Genomic DNA, 17687 nt, shown 5'->3' on the forward strand with positions numbered 1-17687 from the left:
CACAAGCAATGTTTCTCACCTCACTGCGGACCGGGTGTAAGCTTTCCCCGTTACTTTTGAGCCACTCAGAGCCGTAACATACCTCCGCTGTCAGCTCTATTTTCCCTGTGTTGCTCCGTCCGCTTGAGTCAGATGAATCAGACCCGATGAGAGCTCCCAGTCACGGCCACGTCTTGCTCACACTCCCCGTTTTTTCCCCGATGTGCGTCCAACTTCTCTCTGCCGGAGATCATATGATGTGGTTGGTAGGGGAGGGGGGGGTAGATAGACGTACCGCCGGACTTTAAACCCACTGGGGCTGCAATGCTTCTCACCTCCGGACTGCAGGTACACAGATGGATGGCTGCCAGACCTCACAAATCACCAGCTTCTGCAGCAGTGCAGTCTGTATCAGAGTCCCAAATTGGTTTTAAAAGCACAAGAGTATGGCACTCTTAACGCGTTTCTCCGTTGTGATATTCTAACGGTTTCCTCAGAAGGAGGAAACCGTTAGAATATCACAACGGAGAAACGCGTTAAGAGTGCCATACTCTTGTGCTTTTAAAACCAATTTGGGACTCTGATACAGACTGCACTGCTGCAGAAGCTGGTGATTTGTGAGGTCTGGCAGCCATCCATCTGTGTACCTGCAGTCCGGAGGTGAGAAGCATTGCAGCCCTAGTGGGTTTAAAGTCCGGCGGTACGTCTATCTACCCCCCCCTCCCCTACCAACCACATCATATGATCTCCGGCAGAGAGAAGTTGGACGCACATCGGGGAAAAAACGGGGAGTGTGAGCAAGACGTGGCCGTGACTGGGAGCTCTCATCGGGTCTGATTCATCTGACTCAAGCGGACGGAGCAACACAGGGAAAATAGAGCTGACAGCGGAGGTATGTTACGGCTCTGAGTGGCTCAAAAGTAACGGGGAAAGCTTACACCCGGTCCGCAGTGAGGTGAGAAACATTGCTTGTGACAGACCATATAAAATATTTCTGCAAAATCTGATGCAACACTTGGTTAAGTGAATTTACGCACACCAAAAAATAATCAGCACATGTGAAACCTACAGATGAATGGCTTTTCAGAGTAAAACTTAATTAATGCTGCAGCATATATTCATTCTAAATACCACAGTTCAATTCTATGAGTGATTCTCTCATGTGTGGGACATAATTACAAAGTATCAATTTGAGTAAACACAAAAGGGACTCTGGAACTTGTGTTTGATACTGAGTGGCAGTTGTCACCAAATTTAAATCTATGGACTAAGTGGACTCGATATTAACGGATGACTAATGATTTATATGTGTTAGCAGCACAATGAATATAGATTGATTGGTTTAATTAGCACTTTAGTAATATATGCATGTATTAATATTGCAATTAAGGAAAAACTTTTTTATATTTTTTAAATTGTAATAAAACCTTATAAAACTTTATGCGCTCTCTCCCTCTATATGTATTAGTTATGTTTAATCTTGGGTAATACTTCAGATTACCAAGTGGGAGCTGCTTGTAGTTTTATATTTTTTAATGTTTTTTGACTAGTCTAATATATTAGGAAAGTACTTTGCGCCCGAATTAATATAGACACACAGTAGTGATAAAAATTCTTTGTTTCACGTCTGTGTGCCTGTATATAATTTTAGTAATTGTATTACTATAGATATAAGTGATGTCACAGTGACACTCGCAGATCCCATCACCTACCCAGTCATGTCCCTGTATTATTATTATAGATATAAGTGACGTCACTGTGACGCACCCAGATCCCCTCATCTCCCTGTATTATTACTATAGATATAAGTGATGTCACTGTGACACTCCCAGATCCCATTACCTCCCCAGTCAGGTCCCTGTATTATAACTATAGATATAAGTGATGTCACAGTGACACTTCCAGGAGTCTGATATACATTTGCTTCATACTGCTGCAATTATCATCTGTTACACATGCCAGGGATATTATGGTCCCTGCTTTAATATATCCTAGAATTTGAGAAAAATGTTCAATCCCCACAATTACATATAATAATAATCATAATAATAATCATAATAATAATAACAACACTAAAGGCTGCTACCCAGTATAAAAATAATAACACTTGCCTTTAAAAGCAGGACACCTCAGTCCATTCCTCCTGTATTTTAGGACATCACCACCACTCCCAATGTATAATAATAATAATAATAATAATAATAATAATACCAGGACACCACAAGCTGCTCTCCCTGTATAATAATAACCATACACAAAAAACCTGCTCCCTCTGTCTAACACTAATAACAACAGGACTTCCCATTCTGCTTTCCTTTTATAGTAATAATAAAATGACACCACAGGCTGCTCCCCCTGCAAAAAAATAATATTAATAGGACACAACAGGCTGCTCCCCCTGTATTATAATAATAAAAATAATAACAGGACACCACAGGCCGCTCCATCTGTATAATAATAACAGAACACCACAGGCCGCTCCCGCTGTATAATAATAATAACAGGACACCACAGGCCGCGCCCCCTTAATAATAATAATAACAACAACAGGACACCACAGGCTACTCCCCCTGTATAATAACTGGACACCACAGACTGCTCCCCTGTATAATAATAATAATTATGACAGGACAGCACAGGCTGCTCCCCCTGTATAATAATATTAATAATAATAATAATAATAATAATAATAACTGGACACCACAGGCTGCTCCCACTGTATAATAATAATGGCAGGACAGCACAGGCTGTTCCCCCTATATAATAATAACAACAACAACAACAACAACAGGACACCACAGGCTACTCCCCCTGTATAAAAACTGGACACCACAGGCTGCTCCCCTGTATAATAATAATAATAATAATAATAATAATGACAGGACAGCACAGGCTGCTCCTCCTGTATAATAATAATAACAACAGGACACCACAGGCCGCTCCATCTGTATAATAACAGGACACCACAGGCCGCTCCCGCTGTATAATAATAACTGGACACCACAGGCTGCTCCCCTGTATAATAATAATAATAATAATAATAATAATAAGACACCACAGGCTGCTCCCCCTGTATAATAATAATAATAATAATAACAACTATACACCACAGGCTACTCCCCTTGTATAATAATAACTGGACACCGCAGGCCGCTCCCCCTGTATAATAAGGAGATTTATGGTAAGAACTTACCTTTGTTAAATCTCTTTCTGCGAGGTACACTGGATTCCACAGGAATAACATTGGGGTGTAGAGTAGGATTTTGATCCAAGGCACCAACAGGCTAAAAGCTTTGACTGTTCCCAGGATGCATAGCGCCACCTCCTCTATATCCCCGCCTCCATGCACTGGAGCTCAGTTTTGTTAACCAGTCCAATGCAGCAGCAGGTAAAAGATGACAACAGATAGTAGCCACAGACCACACATTCTCACGACAGGAGAAGGTATCAGCGGCTAATGCAATACCAACCCAAAGAAGCTAAGTGCGTCAGGGTGGGCACCCTGTGGAATCCAGTGTACCTCACAGAAAATAGGATTTTGATACCTACCGGTAAATCCTTTTCTCCTAATCCGTAGAGGATGCTGGGGTCCACTTCATGACCATGGGGAATAGACGGTTCCGCAGGAGCCATGGGCACTCTTAAGACTTTTCAATGGGTGTTAACTGGCTCCTCCCTCTATGCCCCTCCTCCAGACCTCAGTTCTTGGAACTGTGCCCAGGGAGACGGACACTTTGAGGAAAGTATTTACTTTAACACTAGTGATGAGATACTTACCAGCTCACACCTCAACCATGCTGCACAACATGGCATTCAACATAACACACGCCAACAGGCATGAACCATTTACAGCAACATGCTGAAAACAAATGTAACACAACTTGTGTAACCAAAATGAACAAAATTGCAGGTAAAGTACGCACTGGGACGAGCGCCCAGCATCCTCTACGGACTAGGAGAAAATAAGATTTTACTTACTGGTAAATCTATTTCTTGTAGTCCGTAGCAGATGCTGGGGACTCCGTAAGGACCATGGGGAATAGACGGGCTCCGCTGGAGACAGGGAACTTTAAGTAAGAATTAGGAATACTGGTGTGCACTGGCTCCTCCCTCTATGTCCCTCCTCCAGACCTCAGTTAAGGAAACTGTGCCCGGAAGAGATGACAGTACAAGGAAAGGATTTTGGAATCCAGGGCAAGACTCATACCAGCCACACCAATCACACCGTATAACTCGTGATAAACTTACCCAGTTAACAGTATGAACAACAATAGAGCATCAGTTAAACCTGATGCAACCATAAAATAACCCTTATTTAAGCAATAACTATATACAAGTATTGCAGAAGAAGTCCGCACTTGGGACGGGCGCCCAGCATCCACTACGGACTACGAGAAATAGAATTACCGGTAAGTAAAATCTTATTTTCTCTAACGTCCTAGTGGATGCTGGGGACTCCGTAAGGACCATGGGGATTATACCAAAGCACCCCAAACGGGCAGGAGAGTGCGGATGACTCTGCAGCACCGAATGAGCAAACTCAAGGTCCTTCTCAGCCAGGGTATCAAACTTGTAGAACTTTGCAAAGGTGTTTGAACCCGACCAAGTAGCCGCTCGGCAAAGCTGTAATGCCGAGACCCCTCGGGCAGCCGCCCAAGAAGAGCCCACCTTCCTTGTAGAATGGGCTTTTACTGATTTTGGAGGTGGCAAGCCAGCCGCAGAATGAGCCTGCTGAATCATGTTACAGATCCAGCGAGCAATAGTTTGCTTTGAAGCAGGAGCACCCAGCTTGTTGGATGCATACAGGATAAACAGCGACTCAGTTTTCCTGACTCTAGCCGTTCTGGCGACATAAACCTTCAAAGCCCTGACTACATCCAGTAACTCGGAATCCTCCAAGTCAAGAGTAGCCACAGGCACCACAATAGGTTGGTTCATATGAAAAGATGACACCACTTTTGGCAGAAATTGCGGACGAGTCCGCAATTCTGCCCTATCCATATGGAAAACCAGATAGGGGCTTTTATGTGGCAAAGCCGCCAATTCTGACACACGCCTCGCCGAAGCCAAGGCTAATAGCATGACCACCTTCCACGTGAGATATTTAAACTCCACGGTTTTAAGTGGCTCAAACCAGTGTGATTTCAGGAAACTCAACACCACGTTAAGATCCCAAGGTGCCACTGGAGGCATAAACGGGGGCTGAATATGCAGCACTCCCTTTACAAACGTCTGAACTTCAGGCAGAGAAGCCAGTTCTTTTTGAAAGAAAATTGATAGGGCCGAAATCTGGACCTTAATGGACCCCAATTTTAGGCCCAAAGTCACTCCCGACTGTAGGAAGTGAAGGAAACGGCCCAGCTGGAATTCCTCTGTAGGGGCATTCCTAGCCTCACACCAAGCAACATATTTTCGCCATATACAGTGATAATGTTTAGCCGTCACGTCCTTCCTAGCCTTTATTAGCGTAGGAATAACCTCATTCGGAATCAGTGTTTCTGCTAGGATCCGGCGTTCAACCGCCATGCCATCAAACGCAGCCGCGGTAAGTCTTGGAACAGACAGGGCCCCTGCTGCAACAGATCCTGCCTTAGAGGCAGAGGCCATGGGTCCTCTGTGAGCATTTCCAGCAGATTCGGATACCAGGTCCTTCTTGGCCAATCCGGAACAATTAGTATTGTTCTCACTCCTCTTTTTCTTATGATTCTCAGTACCTTGGGTATGAGAGGAAGAGGAGGAAACACATAAACCGACTGGAACACCCACGGTGTCACTAGTGCGTCTACAGCTATTGCCTGAGGGTCTCTTAGCCTGGCGCAATACCTCTGTAGTTTTTTGTTGAGGCGGGATGCCATCATGTCCACCTGTGGCCACTCCCACCGACTGGCAATCTGCGCGAAGACTTCTTAATGAAGTCCCCACTCTCCCAGGTGGAGGTCGTGCCTGCTGAGGAAGTCTGCTTCACAGTTGACCACTCCCGGAATGAACACTGCTGACAGTGCTCTCACGTGATTCTCTGCCCAGCGAAGAATCCTGGTGGCTTCCGCCATCGTCACCCTGCTCCTTGTGCCGCCTTGGCGGTTTACATGAGCCACTGCTGTGATGTTGTGTGATTGAATCAGCACCGATTGGTCGCGAAGCAGGGTCTCCGCTTGACTTAGGGCGTTGTATATGGCCCTTAGTTCCAGGATATTGATGTGAAGGCAAGTCTCCTGACTTGACCACAGACCCTGGAAATTTCTTCCCTGTGTGACTGCCCCCCACCCTCGGAGGCTTGCATCCGTGGTCACCAGGACCCAGTCCTGAATGCCGAATCTGCGACCCTCTAGAAGGTGAGCACTCTGCAGCCACCACAGAAGAGACAGGCCCTGGGGGATAGGGTGATCAGCCGATGCATCTGTAGATGTGATCCGGACCACTTGTCCAACAGATCCCATTGAAAGGTCCTCGCATGGAACCTGCCGAAGAGAATGGCCTCGTATGACGCCACCATCTTCCCCAGGACTCGCGTGCAGTGATGCACCAACACCCGTTTTGGCTTTAAGAGGTCTCTGACTAGTGTCATGAGTTCCTGAGCCTTCTCCGTCGGGAGAAAAACCTTCTTCTGGTCTGTGTCCAGAATCATGCCCAGGAAGGGCAGACGCGTCGTAGGAATCAGCTGCGACTTTGGAATATTCAGAATCCAGCCGTGCTGTTGTAACACTTCCCGAGAGCGTGCTACGCTGATCAGTAACTGCTCTCTGGACCTCGCCTTTATGAGGAGATCGTCCAAGTATGGGATAATTGTGACTCCTTGCTTTCGCAGGAGCACCATCATCTCCGCCATTACCTTGGTAAATATTCTCGGTGCCGTGGAGAGACCAAACGGCAACGTCTGGAATTGGTAATGACAATCCTGTACCACGAATCTGAGGTACTCCTGATGAGGTGGATAAATGGGGACATGCAGGTATGCATCCTTTATGTCCAGAGACACCATAAAATCCCCCTCTTCCAGGCTTGCAATGACCGCTCTGAGCGATTCCATCTTGAACTTGAACCTTTTCAGGTAAATGTTCAGGGATTTTAAATTCAAAATGGGTCTGACCGAACCGTCCGGTTTCAGTACCACAAACATTGTGGAATAGTAACCCCTTCCCTGTTGAAGGAGGGGAACCTTCACCACCACCTGCTGGAGATATAATTTGTGAATTGCCACTAACACTATTTCCCTCTCCAAGGGGGAAGCTGGCAGGGCCGATTTGAGGTAACGGTGAGGAGGCATCACTTCGAATTCCAGCTTGTATCCCTGAGATACAATCTGTATAGCCCAGGGATCCACCCGTGATCGAACCCACTGGTGGCTGAAATGTCGGAGACGCGCCCCCAGGCGGTGGATTTAGAGGAAGCCGGGGAGGACTTCTGTTCCTGGGAACTAGCTGTATTGTGCAGCTTCTTTCCTCTACCCCTGCCTCTGGCAAGAAAGAATGCACCCGTCCCCAAACAATTCCTCACCCTTATAAGGTAAAACCTCCATGTGCCGTTTTGAGTCGGCATCACCTGTCCATTGCCGAGTCCACAGGACCCTTCTGGCCGAAATCGACATTGCATTTATTCTAGAGCCCAGTAGGGTAATATCTCTCTGGGCATCTCTCATATATAGGACAGCGTCTTTTATATGCCCCAGGGTCAGTAATATAGTATCCTTGTCCAAGGTATCAAGTTCCTCAGATAAAGTATCTGTCCATGCTGCGACAGCACTACACATCCAGGCCGACGCAATTGCCGGCCTTAGCAGAGTACCTGAATGTGTATAAATGGACTTCAGAATACCTTCCTGCTTTCTATCCACAGGATCCTTTAGGGTGGCCGTATCCTGTGACGGCAGGGCCACCTTCTTAGATAAGAGTGTCAAAGCTGTCTACCCTAGGGGAGGATTCCCAGCGTAACCTGTCCGTTGGCGGGAAAGGATACGCCATAAGCAACCGTTTGGAAATCTGCACTTTCCTACCTGGAGATTCCCAAGCTTTTTCACATAACTCATTTAACTCATGTGAAGGGGGAAAGGTCACCTCATGCCTTTTTTCCCCAAACATATAAACCCTCTTGTCAGGGACTGGGTTTTCCTCTGAGATGTGTAAAACATCCTTCATTGCTATAATCATGTAGCGGATGGCTTTAGTCATTTTAGGCTGCAACTTTGCATCATCGCCATCGACACTGGAGTCAGAATCCGTGTCGATATCTGTGTCAACTATTTGGGATAGTGGACGCTTCTGACACCCTGACGGCCCCTGTGTTGTAGGGTCAGGCATGGGTTGAGACCCTGACTGTCCCAAGGCTGCAGCTTTATCCAACCTTTTATGCAAGGAATTAACATTATCATTTAAAACCTTCGCCATATCCATCCAATCGGGTGTCGGCGCCGTCGGCGGCAATACCACATTCATCTGTTCCTGCTCTGCTTCCACATAGCCTTCCTCGTCAAACGTGTCGACACAAGCGTACCAACACACCACACACACAGGGGATGCTCTATTTGAGGACAGAACCCCCACAAGGCCCTTTGGAGAGACAGAGAGAGAGTATGCCAGCACACACCCCAGCGCTATATGACCCAGGGATTACACAGTAACTTAGTGTTTACCCAGTAGCTGCTGTATACACCGATTTTGCGCTAAATTTATGTGCCCCCCTCTCTTTTTACCCTCTTTCTACCGTGATTCTGCAGGGGAGAGCCTGGGGAGCTTCCTCTCAGCGGAGCTGTGGAGAGAAAATGGCGCTGGTGAGTGCTGAGGAAGAGCCCCGCCCCCTCAGCGGCGGGCTTCTGTCCCGCGATTTTGTGTAAAATAATGGCGGGGGCTCCTGCATATATACAGTGCCCAACTGTATATATGCTCTTTTATGCCAAGATGTACTTAATTGCTGCCCAGGGCGCCCCCCCTGCGCCCTGCACCCTACAGTGACCGGAGTGTGCGGGTTTAATGTGGGAGCAATGGCGCACAGCTGCAGTGCTGTGCGCTACCTCATATGAAGACTGGAGTCTTCTGCTGCCGCTTTCGAAATCTTCTTGCTTCTCACGCCGGCTTCTGGCTCCGCGAGGGGGGCGGCGGCGCGGCTCTGGGATCGGACGACCAAGGTTAAGTTCCTGTGTTCGATCCCTCTGGAGCTAATTGTGTCCAGTAGCCTAAGAAGCGCGACCTATCCACAGTGAGTAGGTCTGCTTCTCTCCCCTCAGTCCCACGTAGCAGAGAGTCTGTTGCCAGCAGATCTCTCTGAAAATAAAAAAACCTAACAAAATACTTTCTATTCAGCAAGCTCAGGAGAGCTCACTAAAGTGCACCCAGCTCGTCCGGGCACAGATTCAAACTGAGGTCTGGAGGAGGGTCATAGAGGGAGGAGCCAGTGCACACCAGTATTCCTAATTCTTTCTTAAAGTGCCCTGTCTCCAGCGGAGCCAGTCTATTCCCCATGGTCCTTACGGAGTCCCCAGCATCCACTAGGACGTCAGAGAAAAGGATTTACCGGTAGGTATCAAAATCCTATTTTCTCATACGTCCTAGAGGATGCTGGGGTCCACTTCATGACCATGGGGTTTATACCAAAGCTCCAGTACGGGCGGGAGAGTGCGGATGACCCTGCAGCACCGATTGACCGAACTTGAGGTCTTCATCGGCCGAGGTGTCAAACTTGTAGAACTTAGCAAATGTGTTTGACCCTGACCAAGTAGCTGCTCGGCAAAGTTGTAATGCCAAGACCCCCGGGCAGCCGCCCAGGATGAGCCCACCTTCCTAGTAGAATGGGCCTTCACTGACGTAGGTAACGGCAATCCAGCCGTAGAATGTGCATGCTGAATCGTACCTCTGATCCAGCACGCAATACACTGCTTGGAAGCAGGACACCCAATCTTGTTGGGAGCATACAGGACAAACAGAGTCTCTGTTTTCCGTATCCTAGCTGTTCTAGTGACATAAATCTTCAAAGCCCTAACCACATCTAGAGACTTTGACTCCGTGAACGTGTAAGTAACTACTGGCACCACAATAGGTTGGTTTATGTGGAAAGATGGAACCACCTTTGGAAGAAAATGTTGGCAAGTTCTCAACTCTGCCCTATTTTCATGGAAGATCAGGTAAGGGCTCTTGTGAGACAAGGTCCCCAATTCAGACATCCGCCTTGCGGATGCCAATGCCAAAAGCATCACCCCTTTCCAAGTGAGAAACTTCAACTCTATCTCTTGTAGAGGCTCAAACTAATCCAATTGAAGGAACTTCAACACCACATTAAAGGTCCCATGGTGCCACTGGAGGCACAAATGGAGGCTGGATGTGCAGAACCCCTTTCACGAAGGTCTGTACCTCTGGAAGAGCGGCCAATTGTTTCTGGAAGAAAATTGACAAGGCCGAAATCTGGACCTTGATTGACCCCAATCGAAGGCCCGCCTCCACACCAGTCTGCAGAAAATGGAGAAAACTTCCCAACTGTAACTCTTCCGTAGAAGCCTTCTTGGATTCACACCAAGACACATATTTTCTCCAAATACGGTGGTAATGTTTCGACGTAACTCCTTTCCTGGCCTGAATAAGTGTGGGAATGACTTCTTTCGGAATACCCTTTCGGGTTAGGATCCGGTGCTCAACAGCCATGCCGTCAAACGTAGCCGCGATAAGTCTTAATACACGAACGGCCCCTGCTGCAGCAAGTCCTCGCGAAGAGGAAGAGGCCGAGGCTCTTTTATGAGCAACTCCTGAAGATCTGGGTACCAAACCCTCCTTGGCAAGTCCGGGGCAATGAAGATTGCTCGAACTCTTGTTCTTCTTATGATCCTGAGAACTTTTGGGATCAGCGGAAGTGGAGGGAAGACGTACACTGACCGGAAAACCCACTGGGCCACCAGCGCATCCACTGCTACTGCTTGAGGGTCTCTCGACCTGGAACAATATCTCTGAAGCTTCTCGTTGAGACGAGATGCCATCATGTCTACTTGAGGAACTCCCCAAAGACTTGTCACCTCTGCGAAGACTTCTTGGTGGAGGCCCCACTCTCCTGGATGGAGACCGTGTCTGCTGTGGAAGTCTGCTTCCCAGTTGTCTACTCCCGGAAAAAAAATTGCCGACAGAGCTTTTACATGCCTTTCTGCCCAGAGGAGGATCTTCGTCACCTCTGCCATTGCCGCTCCGCTTTTCGTTCCGCCCTGCCTGTTTATGTACACGACTGCTGTTACATTGTCCGACTGGATCTGCACGGGATGATCTTGAAGAAGATGTACCGCTTGTCGAAGGCCGTTGTAAACGGTTCTCAATTCCAGCACGTTTATGTGAAGGAAGGCTTCCTGACTTGACCATTTTCCTTGGAAGCTTTCCCCCTGAGTGCCAGCTCCCCAGCTTCGGAGACTTGCATCCGTGGTTACCAGGACCCAGTCCTGAATCCCGAACCTGCATCCCTCTAGTAGGTGTGAACTGTGTAGCCACCACAGGAGCGAAATCCTGGCTTTTGACGACAGGACTATCTTCCGGTGCATGTGTAGGTGGGATCCCGACCACTTGTCCAACAGGTCCCACTGGAATACTCTGGCATGGAACCTGCCAAACTGTATGGCCTCGTAGGCTGCCACCATTTTCCCCAGCAACCGAATGCACTGATGGATCGACACACTTGACGGTTTCAATATCTGTTTTACCATTGTCTGGATTTCCAGAGCCTTTTCCACCAGAAGAAACACTCTCTGAACTTCTGTGTCCAGAATCTTCCCGAGAAAAGACAATCTTTTCGTCAGTTCCAACTGTGACGTGGAAAATTTATGATCCAACCGTGTTGTTGGAGTATGGACAGGGAGAGCATGATGTTCTGTAGCAACTGCTCCCTGGATCTCACCTTTATCAGGAGATCGTCCAGATAAGGAATTATATTGACTCCTTTTCGACGAAGGAGGACCATCATCTCCGCCATCACCTTGGTGAATACCCTCGGCGCCGTGGAGAGACCGAAAGGCAACGTCTGGAACTGGTAATGGCAGTCCTGAACCGTGAATCTCAGATTAGCCTGGTGAAGAGGATAAATGGGAACATGTAGGTAAGCATCCTTTATGTCTACTCACACCATGTAATCCCCCTACTCCAGACTGGAAATCACTGCCCTGAGTGATTCCAACTTGAACTTGAACCGTTTCAAGTAGAGATTCAGATTTTTTAGGTTTAGGATCGGTCTGACCGAGCCGTCCGGCTTCGGAACTACAAAGAGGCTGGAATAAAACCCCTCCCCTTGTTGTGACAAAGGTACCAGGACTATGACCTGATCCTGACATAATTTTTGAATTGCCGCTGTTACTGCCTCTCGTTCTGGAAGAAAAGCTGGCAAGGTCGATTTGAAAAATCGGCATGGGGGAACGTCTTGAAACTCCAGCTTGTATCCCTGTGATACTATCTGCAAAACCCAGGGGTCCAGGCCAGATTGAATCCAACCTTGACTGAACAGTTTCAGACGTGCCCCCACCCGAGCGGCCTCCCGCAAGGGAGCCCCAGCGTCATGCTGTAGATTTGGCAGAAGTAGGGGTTGACTTCTGCTCCTGGGATCCCGGAGAAGCTGCGGGCTTCCTACCTCTTCCCCTTCCCCTACCTGCAAAGAAGGGGGAACCTCTGTCCTTTTTGTATTTGTTGGGCCGAAAGGACTGCATGTATGAGGGATGTGTCTTTTTTGCCGGTGCAGGGGCATATGGCAAAAACGTCGACTTACCTGCGGTAGCCGCCGAGACTAACGCATCCAGCCTATCGCCAAATAAGGCCTCACCTTCATATGGGAGAGCCTCCATATATTTTTTTTGAATCTGCATCCGCGTTCCACTGGCGAATCCATAACGCCCGCCGAGCCGATACTGCCATGGTACTTTAGGAGTATCTCATCCTTATCAATCGTGTCAATTTCCGATGACAAGTTGTCTGACCATTTTTTAATCGCACGACTCACCCATGCGCAAGCAATTGTGGGCCTGAGCAGCGTACCATTGGCAACATAAATGGATTTCAATGTAGTCTCCATTTTGCGGTCTGCCGGCTCCTTTAGCGAAGCCGTGCCAGGTGCAGGGAGAATTACCTACTTTGTCAAACTGGACAGTGCACTGTCTAACACAGGGAGTGACTCCCATCCTTTTCTGTCCTCTACAGGGAAAGGATAAGCTATCTGAATCCTCTAGGGAATACGAAATTTCTTTTCGGGATTCACCCACACCCCTTCAAAGAGAGTATTCAGCTCGTGTGAAGGAGGGAAAGTTACCTTAGATTTCTTTTCCTTATAGAAATAGGCCTTCTCCTGAGGTACAGGAGCGGCTTCGGTGACTAAGTAAGAATTCCAGACCCTATGATAAATCCAAGCAGAAGCCGGTTTACGGCCCTTCAACATAGTTTGAATCATCTCAGAAAATCCTTTGGCCCTCAGAAATGAAGCATCAAGAGCCACGTCGTCAAAGCCAGCCGAGCCAAATCCTGGTAGACACAAGGGCCCTGAAAGAGGAGGTTTGGGCGTTGCGGAAGAAGAAGAGGACGCTCGAATGAGAGACCCTGTAGGTCTGAGAACCAATGCCGTCTGGGCCACGCCGGAGCAATCAGAAGAAGGATCCCTCCTTCTTGCTTGAACTTCCTTATTACCCTGGACAGGAGGTGACACTGGAGGGAACACGTACGGCAGCCGAAAGTTCCATGGAATTGCCAGTGCATCCACGAACGCTGCTTGAGGATCCCTTGTCCCTGCTCCGAAGACCGGAACCTTGTGATTGTGTTGAGACGCCATTAGGTCTACGTCTGGTAGGCCCCACTTGTCCACTAGGAATTGAAATACTTCTAGATGAAGGCTCCACTCTCCAGGCGTGTATGTCCTGATGACTGATGAAGTCCGCTTCCCAGTTGAGGACCCCGGAATGAACACTGCCGATTTGGCTGGTAGATGGTGTTCCGCCCATTGAAGAGTCTTTGACACTTCTATCATTGCCATGCGGCTTCGAGTAACGCCTTGGCGATTTATGTACGCCACCGTGGTGGCGTTGTCCGACTGTAATTGAACAGGCCTGTTCTATATCAGATGCTGGGCCAGTGCCAGAGCATTTAACACTGCCCGTAATTCCAGAATGTTTATCGGGAGGAGGGACTCCTCCCTGGTCCACCGACCCTGAAGGGAGTGTTGCTCCAACAGCGCACCCCAATCCCTCAGACTGGCTGGCGTCTGTCGTTAGGAGGACCCAGTTGGAGATCCAGAAGGTGATGAAGACGAAATGTAACATATATTCTTCAGGTGGGAAATAGGAAAACTACGTAATTAGAATTTTAATAAACCTCCCCTAAGGGGATGAAAAGGGAGTTGACATAATGACGTCATTACCGATGCGTGGTTTGCGCTGCGTGAATGATAATGCCCAAACGGACAATCTGATCAAAATTTGGATTGTGTAGAATTTAATAAACTCCAAAAATTGTCCTGTCACTTTTTACCGTATCTGCTTCGGGTGCTCCTCGGGTAACGCCAAGAACCATGGATTCATATTTACTTACATTAGGACGTCTCAGGTTTACATCTCTATAGATTTACCAAATTATTGACACTCATTTATGTGTACAACCATGAAGATCAGAAACTCTCGTGTGAAGAGCGAGTACTACAGCCAGTAACATAAATAATAGATTTAACCGGTAAGTAAAATCTTATTTCTCGTAGTCCGTAGAGGATGCTGGGGACTCCGTAAGGACCATGGGGATAGACGGGCTCCGCAGGAGACATGGGCACTTTAAAGAAGAATTTAGTTCCTGGTGTGCACTGGCTCCTCCCTCTATGCCCCTCCTCCAGACCTCAGTTAGAGAAACTGTGCCCAGATGAGATGGACAGTACGAGGAAAGGATTTTGTTAATCCAAGGGCAAGATTCATACCAGCCACACCAATCACACTGTATAACTTGTGATAACTACCCAGTTAACAGTATGAAAACAACATAGCATCAGTTCAATACCGATGCAACTATAACATAACCCTTATTGAAGCAATAACTATATACAAGTATTGCAGATGAAGTCCGCACTTGGGACGGGCGCCCAGCATCCTCTACGGACTACGAGAAATAGATTTACCGGTAAGTAAAATCTTATTTTCTCTAACGTCCTAGAGGATGCTGGGGACTCCGTAAGGACCATGGGGATTATACCAAAGCTCCCAAACGGGCGGGAGAGTGCGGATGACTCTGCAGCACCGATTGAGCAAACATGAGGTCCTCCTCAGCCAGGGTATCAAACTTGTAGAATTTTGCAAAAGTGTTTAAACCCGACCAAGTAGCAGCTCGACACAGCTGTAGTGCCGAGACCCCCTGGGCAGCCGCCCAAGAAGAGCCCACCTTTCTAGTGGAATGGGCCTTGACCGATTTTGGTAACGGCAAACCAGCCGTAGAATGCGCTTGCTGAATAGTGTTACAAATCCAGCGAGCAATAGTTTGCTTTGAAGCAGGGGCACCAATCTTGTTGGATGCATACAGGACAAACCGCGCTTCAGTTTTCCTGACTATAGCCGTTCTGGCTACGTAAATTTTCAAAGCCCTGACCACATCAAGTAACTCGGAATCCTCCAAGTCACACATAGCCACAGGCACCACAATAGGTTGGTTCATATGAAAAGATGAAACCACTTTTGGCAGAAATTGCGAACGGGTCTGCAATTCTGCTCTATCCATATGGAAAACCAAATAGGGGCTTTTATGTGACAAAGCCGCTAATTCAGACACTCGCCTAGCCGAAGCTAAGGCTAATAACATGACCACCTTCCACGTGAGATATTTCAACTCCACCGTTTTAAGTGGCTCAAACCAGTGTGACTTTAGGAAACTTAACACCACGTTAAGATCCAAAGGTGCCACCGGAGGCACAAAAGTAGGCTGAATATGCAGCACTCCCTTTACAAAAGTCTGAACTTCTGGGAGAGAAGCCAATTCTTTTTGAAAGAAAATGGATAGGGCCGAAATCTGAACCTTAATGGAACCTAATTTAAGGCCCAAATTCACTCCAGTTTGTAGGAAGTGAAGGAAACGACCCAGATGGAATTCTTCCGTAGGAGCATTCTTGGTATCACACCAAGAAACATATTTTCGCCATATACGGTGATAATGTTTTGCTGTTACTTCCTTCCTTTATCAGCGTAGGGATAACCTCAACCGGAATGCCCTTTTCTGCTAGGATCCGGCGTTCAACCGCCATGCCGTCAAACGCAGCCACGGTAAGTCTTGGAACAGACAGGGTCCCAGTTGCAACAGGTCCTGTCTTAAAGGAAGAGGCCACGGATCTTCTGTGATCAGTACCTGCAGATCTGGATACCAGGTCCGTCTTGGCCAATCTGGAACAGTGAGGATTTTTCTCACTCCTTTTCTTCTTACTATCCTCAACACCTTTGGTATGAGAGGAAGAGGAGGAAATACAAAGACTGACCGGAATACCCACGGTGTCACTAGGGCGTCTACCGCTACTGCCTGAGGGTCTCTTGACCTGGCGCAATACCTCTGTAGTTTTTTGTTGAGGCGGGACGCCATCATGTCTATCTGTGGCAGTTCCCACCGTCTCGCAATCTGTGCGAAGACTTCTGGATGAAGTCCCCACTCTCCCGGGTGTAGGTCGTGTCTGCTGAGGAAGTCTGCTTCCCAGTTGTCCACTCCCAGAATGAACACTGCTGACATTGCGCTTACATGATTCTCCGCCCAGCGAAGAATTCTGGTGGCTTCCGCCATTGCCACTCTGCTGCTTGTGCCGCCTTGGCGGTTTACATGAGCCACTGCGGTGATGTTGTCAGAACTGGTCGGTCGCGAAGCAAGGTCTCCGCTTGACGTAGGGCATTGTATATGGCCCTTAGCTCCAGGATGTTTTAATGTGAAGACAAGTCTCTTAACTTGACCAAAGACCCTGGAAATATCTTCCCTGTGTGACTGCTCCTCAACCTCGGAGGCTTGCGTCCGTGGTCACCAGGATCCAGTCCTGAATGCCGAATCTGCGGCCCTCGAGAAGGTGAGCACTCTGCAGCCACCACAGTAGTGACACCCTGGCCCTTGGGGACAGGGTGATCAACCGATGCATCTGAAGATGTGACCCGGACCACTTATCCAGTAGGTTCCAATGGAAAGTCCTCGCATGGAACCTGCCGAAGGGAATGGCCTCGTATGCCGCCACCATCTTTCCCAGGACTCGAGTGCAATGATGCACTGACACTTGTTTTGGTTTCAATAGGTTCTTGACCAGAGTCATGAGTTCCTGGGCCTTCTCCATTGGGAGATAAACCCTCTTCTGGTCCGTGTCCAGAATTTTGCCCAAGAAGGGCAGACGAGTCGTAGGAACCAACTGCGACTTTGGAATATTGAGAATCCAGCCGTGTTGCCGTAACACTTCCAGAGACAGTGATACGCTGTTCAGCAACTGATTTTTTGATCTCGCTTTTATGAGAGGAGATCGTCCAAGTACGGGATAATTGTGACACCTTGCTTCCGCAGGAGCACCATTATTTCCGCCATTACCTTGGTGAAAATCCTCGGGGCCGTTGAGAGACCAAACGGCAACGTCTGAAATTGGTAATGACAATCCTGTACCGCAAATCTTAGGTACGCCTGATGAGGTGGATAACTGGGGACATGAAGGTATGCATCCTTTCTGTCCAGAGACACCATAAAATCCCCCCCTTTCAGGCTTGCGATGACCGATCTTAGCGATTCGATCTTGAACTT

The 17687-nt window shown here is 48.0% G+C and overlaps 1 protein-coding gene across 2 annotated transcripts in view; it reads right to left on the minus strand.

The window, feature by feature from the left end:
- The window catches only part of LOC135056976 (zinc finger protein 271-like), a 79143-nt gene that overhangs the window by 56090 nt on the left and 5366 nt on the right, over nucleotides 1–17687 (minus strand). The window lies entirely within an intron of this gene.

The sequence above is a fragment of the Pseudophryne corroboree genome, chromosome 3 (assembly GCF_028390025.1).
Source record: "Pseudophryne corroboree isolate aPseCor3 chromosome 3, aPseCor3.hap2, whole genome shotgun sequence".
NCBI lineage: Eukaryota > Metazoa > Chordata > Amphibia > Anura > Myobatrachidae > Pseudophryne > Pseudophryne corroboree.